The following is a 7,287-nucleotide window of genomic DNA, read 5'->3' on the forward strand; positions in this document are numbered from 1 at the left end:
TTTTTGAGCCCCAAGTATCAGGTTTAAACGCTGAAGCAGCCACAGATCAACTCAGCGATGGTGGAAATCTCACATCAGAAGGAAAATGCTGCATAGTCTTTAGAATGAACCTTCAAAGAACAGGGGATCGTTAGAATTTATTTGTTTCGTTTTCTTTGCCACTATAACTTAGTGATCATCTTGATCATACGCTAAGTATGATTTAATATACTTTCATGTCTCAAGTTAAGCTTGTGTCTGAATTGTTCTTTCTTTTTCTTTCTTTTGCATTGCATAGATGGGTTCATATTGCCTGCACTTGCATTTTTTGTCATGCTTCTCCTTTTATCAAGCATCACTATAGTCACCCATGCATCGAGCTTTGGTTGTGTTGTCTTTTCCCAATAGCCTATCGATCGCATCTTGTCATCTATGTTAAAAAGATAACAAGCATGCCATGTTTCACCATTGCTAAAGCAACATTGCAGGAAAATTGGGTACAGCATCTCGATACCTATATTTCGTTTCAGGACCTCAACTCAGTCCAGCATAGATTTTATATCATTGATGGTCAATGAGTGAGCCCCTAATAGCACAGATAATACGGCTTTATTCAAGTCCATCTAAAAGCTCCTCTATCTGCGATGGAAATGAGGAAATTATAGAGGTGACTGCCACTGTTTTCATTGATGGTCGAGAGCAACAATATATTTTCTGTTCACTTCAAAATCCTGTGGTGAAGCATTAAAGATATTGAGATTTTTTATTTTTTTGGTTGTTACAGCCACATCTGGGGCCATTGATAACTTCTGAATATCATTTCATTGGATGTCATACTTAATGCACTATTGTGAATACCTCCATATTTTAACTATTGGGTCCTTTGCGCCATGATTCTTTCGAGATCTTTTTGGTCTTTGTGTTTCCTAAGTAGTGAGTTTAAGACTGAACCATATATATCATAACCCTCGGTGGGTACATCATTCGTTGGGACATCCTACATCTATTTCCTTCCCATTGGATATAGTGTTCACTCACAGCAAGGTAACCATTGTCATCTTTTTTTTTTTGGAATATATACAGCATAACATTTGCATATTTGATCTCAACATTCTATACATATAGCTCACCTTATACATTGTTGTATTTACGTTCTCTGCAAATGGTACTGTGTACCATTGCAGTCTCCTTTACAAATGTCCACTTCATAAGGCATTTGATATAAATTATGTGGCAAATACATTTTGTGGATATTTATTATGAGTCATTTCCAAAGTATGTGTGGTTATGTATTCACGGCATTCACTGCCCACTTAACAACAACTTTATGCTGTGTAAATCTCCTACAAAATGCACTGGTCACCACATACCATATAGCATGTTCTGTATATTCTTCTTCGTCGCCGCATTCTATTATCCATATTCATTACATTTTTCATTGGTTGCTTACTGTTTTCAAACCCATTATAGCATTCATCTTCATAGCCGAACCATGTACCTATACAGTTAATTTCCATTATATAACTTACCAGGGAAGCCTTTCATTAAATATCTGAAGCAGGCACTATTGTGAAAGAGTGGTGCTATTGCATTGTCAAGACCCCTTATACAGGGTAATAAATCAAAATATCAGATGTCTAGTCACATTATTTCATTAGCTCATGTTGGTATTTAGTCACACTAACCATTCAAATTTTCACAGCATCCTCATATTTTCATCCCAGCATTTTTTTTTCTTTCGTTTCCTTTAGCATATCCATGGAAAACTTTGTTCCTTATATCAAGTTTGCTGAGTTGATTTGTTTAGCAGTCCCTGGTGAAACTGTGGCGCCAGCTAAAGTCCACCCATTTGAAGAGAACCCAGATGTATCCCCCAAAATCATCTCGGTTGGGAGAATCTCCAGTGATTGATCTTAACATTTATCCAATTGCTATTGAATGCACCGATGTTAATTAGAAATAAGTCTGATAATCAGCATCACTCTGGTATATTTTGCATTTACCAGCAACTATCATTAGGTATGGCTGTATCTGAGTTTTTGTAATAGACCTTAATGTATATTACACTCGGGTTGTACATTTAAAGTCTTTCTTTACATATGAGTTTACTGTGTTGCATTAGAGTTCGAAATTAAGGTCCATTTCTTTTCTTTTTTTTTTGAGTAAATGCCAAGAAATCTGTGCGCAGGTGTAAATCTTACAAATGAAGGAGTTAGTCCTGGAGATTGAATATAGTCTGTAATAAGTCAGTATGTGTCTTAACAGTCAGCATAGGTAAATAATGTTGAACCAGGGTTAGCAAAAGATAACATTGGTGTTATAACATGTGCATCAGTCTTCGGCATAAGGTGTTTCCTTCACAGTCGCCAACGTCCCTTGCTGCCTCTTTCCATTTCCTACCATCTACTATAGATATCTCAACAACACTCTGCTGTCGTCCATTCACAAGTATTGCAAGACACCATAGAGTCAAAAACTTTCCCAAGTAAATTCACAGAGAGACATTATGGTTTCTCTTCCTTATGGCAGTTCACCAAAAGAAATGCCATAAAATTGTGATTTCTCACAGTGGTTCACCAGGTGAGTTACTATATGTCCTTCATTTCCCACAGCGGTTCATCATGAACTGTATGGCCATCACATTTCACAACGGCCCATCTTGGGCTATCTCAGCCCCTACTTTCACTCATTGCATCTGATTTTTATTTAATCATGGCAGTATTTATATACATGCATATATATCTATACACCTACATACCTATATATATATATATATATATATATATATATATATATATATATATATATATATATATATATTCATGTATATATACACATATGTGTATAGATCTACATATATATACATGCATGTACATATGCACATAGATATATATATCATTTTCATCTTTCCATGCTTTTAGATTTTAAATATCTTGGCATATGAATATTTTGTCTCTTTCATTAACATCTTTGAAATCCATGTAGTGTATGTAAATTCTCTTCCCTTTTCATACTAATCGAGTGTTTTGCAGAAAATATGTGCGAAATGTCATCACTTGGAGGCTTGTATATTCAAATTTATGTAATTGTAATAATTAGATCTCAATGAGAATTTAAATTTCAAGTGTTTAGATAGAATGAATGAGCATTATAAATGTCATGAATTACTTATTCTCATGTTTTCTCTTTTATTTCCAAAAATCTCACAAATGGAAATCACGAATGGCCCGTGCACCATTTCGTAAGAGGTAATTAATCCTAAGTTGATGATTTACATCAATGGCCATAGTCAGGATGTAAACAAAACTTAGGATTTTTATCTTTTACAAAATAATACTGGATTCACACTGGATCCTTTTCAAAACTCATCATATTTTCTTTAAATACTTTTCTCTTTTATCAGAATTTAATTTAAAATTAATTCAATATACATATCAATGGCCATAGTCAGGGTATATTGAGAGTTAATTTCATTTTAAATTCTATAAAAGCACCAAAAAATGTATTTTATTCTTCTTTTGAATTTAAATATAGATTATTATATAATATATTCAATGACCATAGTCAGGGATGTATTATATCTTTAATCTCATTTTTAATTCATTTAAAGAATGGATTACCTTTTCAAAATCCAATTTCAAGATTCTCTAAATTCATTCATCATTTAGGATAGAACTACATCATATTTTCAAATTTCTTCTCAAAATCCAAGTGATCTCAAATATCTTTCTCCAATCCCTATTTCAATTCATTCTTCTATCTTATTTCAAAGATTTAGATTTCAATTTCAAAGTCCAATTTTGACTTTGAGATTTCAAAATTCAATTTTATATTCAAAATTCCATTTCCAAAATCCATTTTCAAAGTTCAAATCAACTTTGAAAACCTCTGATTCATCTTCTGATTTCAAATTCATAACCAAGTTTATCTTTCTCACCTTCAAAATCAAGGCTTGAGTTTGTTTCTGAATCTCAAAACTTAACCCTTCTTAAACTTTATATTTAATCTGGGTTTTCAAACCCCAGATCCGTCTTCAAAAATCCCATTCGGACTTCCAGAATCCAAGTCCAAAGTTAGATCCTAATCCCAACTTGGATCCAGATTTTCAAGTACAAATCTCCATTTTTGGATCTCAGACTTTAGATCCAATTCCATTTTAAGATCTAGAGTTCCACTTCCATCTTGGATCTCAGACTTCAGATCCAAATCCATTTTAGGATCCAGAACCTAGTTCCACTTTGGATATCAGATTTTAGATTCAAAATCCATCTTAGGGTCTAGAGTCCAGCTCTATTTTGGATCTCATATTTCAGATCCTAAATCCATTTTAAGATCCAGAACCCATTTTAGGATCCAAAATTTAAATTCTATCTTGGACTCTAGATCTTGGATCCAATTCTATTCAGGATCCAGAATCCAATTCCATTCTCAATTCCAACTTTCAAATCAATCCCATTTCTCAAATCTATTTAGATTTCCTAAATCTCCCTCAGATTTCAAACTTCAAAACCAGGGTTCAACTCTATTTCAGACATTCATCCAAGTCTAAAATTCAAATTCAAAGTCCATTTCCGACTTTGAAATTTCCTATTCTTTTCCTTTTATCAAATCATTCTCTCTCAGAATCAAGATTTATTTTTTCAATTCTGATTACTTCAAAGACTTAGAACTTCTCTGATCTATCTCAAGTTCTAAGTTGGATTGAATCATTTCTTCACTCTATTATCAAATTCATCTAAGAAACACTTGGAGATTTCCAAATCAATTTAAAAAAAAAAGAGCATATATCCTTGCATTGCACAAGCATGATTCTTTGTGCATTTAGATTTAGGATAAAATTCTTAGATGATATTTAGGCAAAGCAAAAGGCATAAATTCGATCCTTGGTTCAATTACCCCTGGTAAAAGTGCCAGGAACGGTCGAACCTCGTACCGACGAGCGAATCCCGTCTCTCCCAATTTTCCCGCAATATTTTCAAAATGGAGGCGAGTTATTTGCTAAATATTTTCAAATCAAGGTCAAGTGAAACCCCGCAAAAGAGTTCCTCTTCTCTCTTCTTTTTCTGTCTTTTATTTCTCTCCCTTCAAAAAGGAGGAAAATACAGGTTAGAAAAGGAAAAGAGAAGGAAGAGAGAGAAACCACAAGAGAGGAAAAATTTTGCAATGATCACATCCAGTTAATCCAGGACTCTATTTCAGAGTTCTGATTGAGTTAGGAGTCTAACCCTGACTGTATTTTCCGACTTGTTTCACCATTTTTGATAAAATCTTTTCAAAAACTCCTTTATTTGGCTTTTAAAACCCAGAAATCTCAGAGTCCTAAAATTTCAAGACTCTAACTCGAAGTTTCGGTTCGCTTGAGACTCTATTTTCAAAAATTCTGAATTTTAACTATTGATTTTAACCCCTTTTTAAAGTTATTTCAGTGTTTATTTCAATTTTTTTCAAAACCTGATGTGAGCCCACTCAGTTGGCGCCATATCCAGAGGAGTTCTGACCCAGTTGGAACTCTATACCATTTCAAAACTTTTAATTCTAAGTTTACTTTTTAAAATCTTTTGAAAATTCACTCAATTTCAAGTTTTAAAATCGTTTTTGAAAAACTCAAGTAGGGCTCACTCAGGGTGGCGCCACATTTGAGAAAGTCAGGGTTTAGACTAGGGTTTGTCAGTGTCTTTGTTAGTTTTAGAAGTTTAAAAGAGTCAAAATCCATTCTGAAAATCCATTTTTATATTTGGTTTTTAAACTATTGTTTTTAAAGGTTTTAGTTAAAACTTTAAAAACCAAATGTGGAAAAACGCCAAGTGGTGCCACATTTGGGGGTCTTTAGGTTTAGTTAGGAGTTTAATTAGATTTTAATTAGATTAAATATGCTAGGGGTAGTTAGGTAACTCCACCCAAAAATCGCCCCACCCCCCTTTTAGAGTCCAAAATTTTTAAAATTATTAATTTCAACCTAATTTTTTATTATAAATAGAAGCATAAGGGGGGTCAACCTCCCTATCTCTCCCCTCTTGGATTCTTGGAGCTTCTCTCTCCTCTCCAGCCCTTCCTCCATTGCTGCAACCTCAAGGTAATAATTTCTTAAATAAAATTTAGTTTTATTTAATGCTTTTTCATATTTTAACATGGATTTAGCCATTGGTGCCTTCTATTGCATGAATTAAACCATGGATTCAACCTCAAGAACCTCAAGAACGGTCTAAAAAGGTGATCTAACCCTGTTTTACTGTTTTTCTAGGGATTCTAATTCGTTAGAATCAATTATTGTATTGATTTTATTGTTCTTAACCATGAAAACATGTGATTTACCCGTTAAATGGGTTAAATCCATGATTTCAAAGGTAAATATTAATTCCAGCCATGGATTCCCTGTGTTTTATTTATTTTTTTTACTTATTCATGTTTATTACATGTGTTCCAGCATAGAAATTAATTTTTTTTTACTGTTTGGATATTTTTTTATTTGTTCTCATTGATTAATGCATGTTTTATTAAGTTTTATTAAGTTTTATTAAATTTTTGTGTGTTTTAAGCTTAGATCAATAAAGAGCATGTTATTTCGTATTGAAGTACTCACTGTAAATTTCTGATTTTTTTATGTGACACACGGATATGTCGGCAAACTGCTATAAAAAAATCAGATGTTTTGGGATTTGGGAACCCTGTTAAAAAAATAAAAGATTAAACCATGTTTTTCAATCGTTTAGAATCGTTGTTGAAATTCATAGGTAACTTACAGTTGTGGTATTTCTCTTATCTGATATTCGATTTGAGATCCATAAAGTGCAGTGACTTCATATTGATGTGAACTATTTACTGTGAAATTTTGATAAATTTTTGCTTCTTTTTGGTATTTTTCCTCTGACAGAAAATCAGATTCAAAATTTAAAACTCGTTAGGGTTTACCAAAACCCTAATCTGACTTGTGTTGATCATAGATCTCAAACCGTAGATTAAATTCAGAATCTGTAAAAAAAGAAGTTCATTACTTTTATGTCTATTATTCACTGCAAAAATTTCAGAAATTTTGGATTAATTTTTCTATTTGTTTCTATATTTTTAATCGGAAGTACCTGTTTTAACCAATTTCATATTCATTAAATTTTAGTCCGGATTGCCGGAAGGGTTTCTCCCTCATCAGAGATGCTTTTTTCGATCTGTAAATAGGAGATTCTTTGTTTTTATGTCTAATTTACCTATGTAAAATTTCAAAAATTTTCATGGTGATTTGACTCCTGATTAGGGTCTAACATTGAAACTGATCTGTGGCCATGGACAAAAATAGCTTATTTTAGGGTTTTAATG

This window comes from Nuphar pumila, chromosome 8 (assembly GCF_984573655.1).
Source record: "Nuphar pumila chromosome 8, dmNupPumi1.hap1.1, whole genome shotgun sequence".
Classification (NCBI taxonomy): domain Eukaryota; kingdom Viridiplantae; phylum Streptophyta; class Magnoliopsida; order Nymphaeales; family Nymphaeaceae; genus Nuphar; species Nuphar pumila.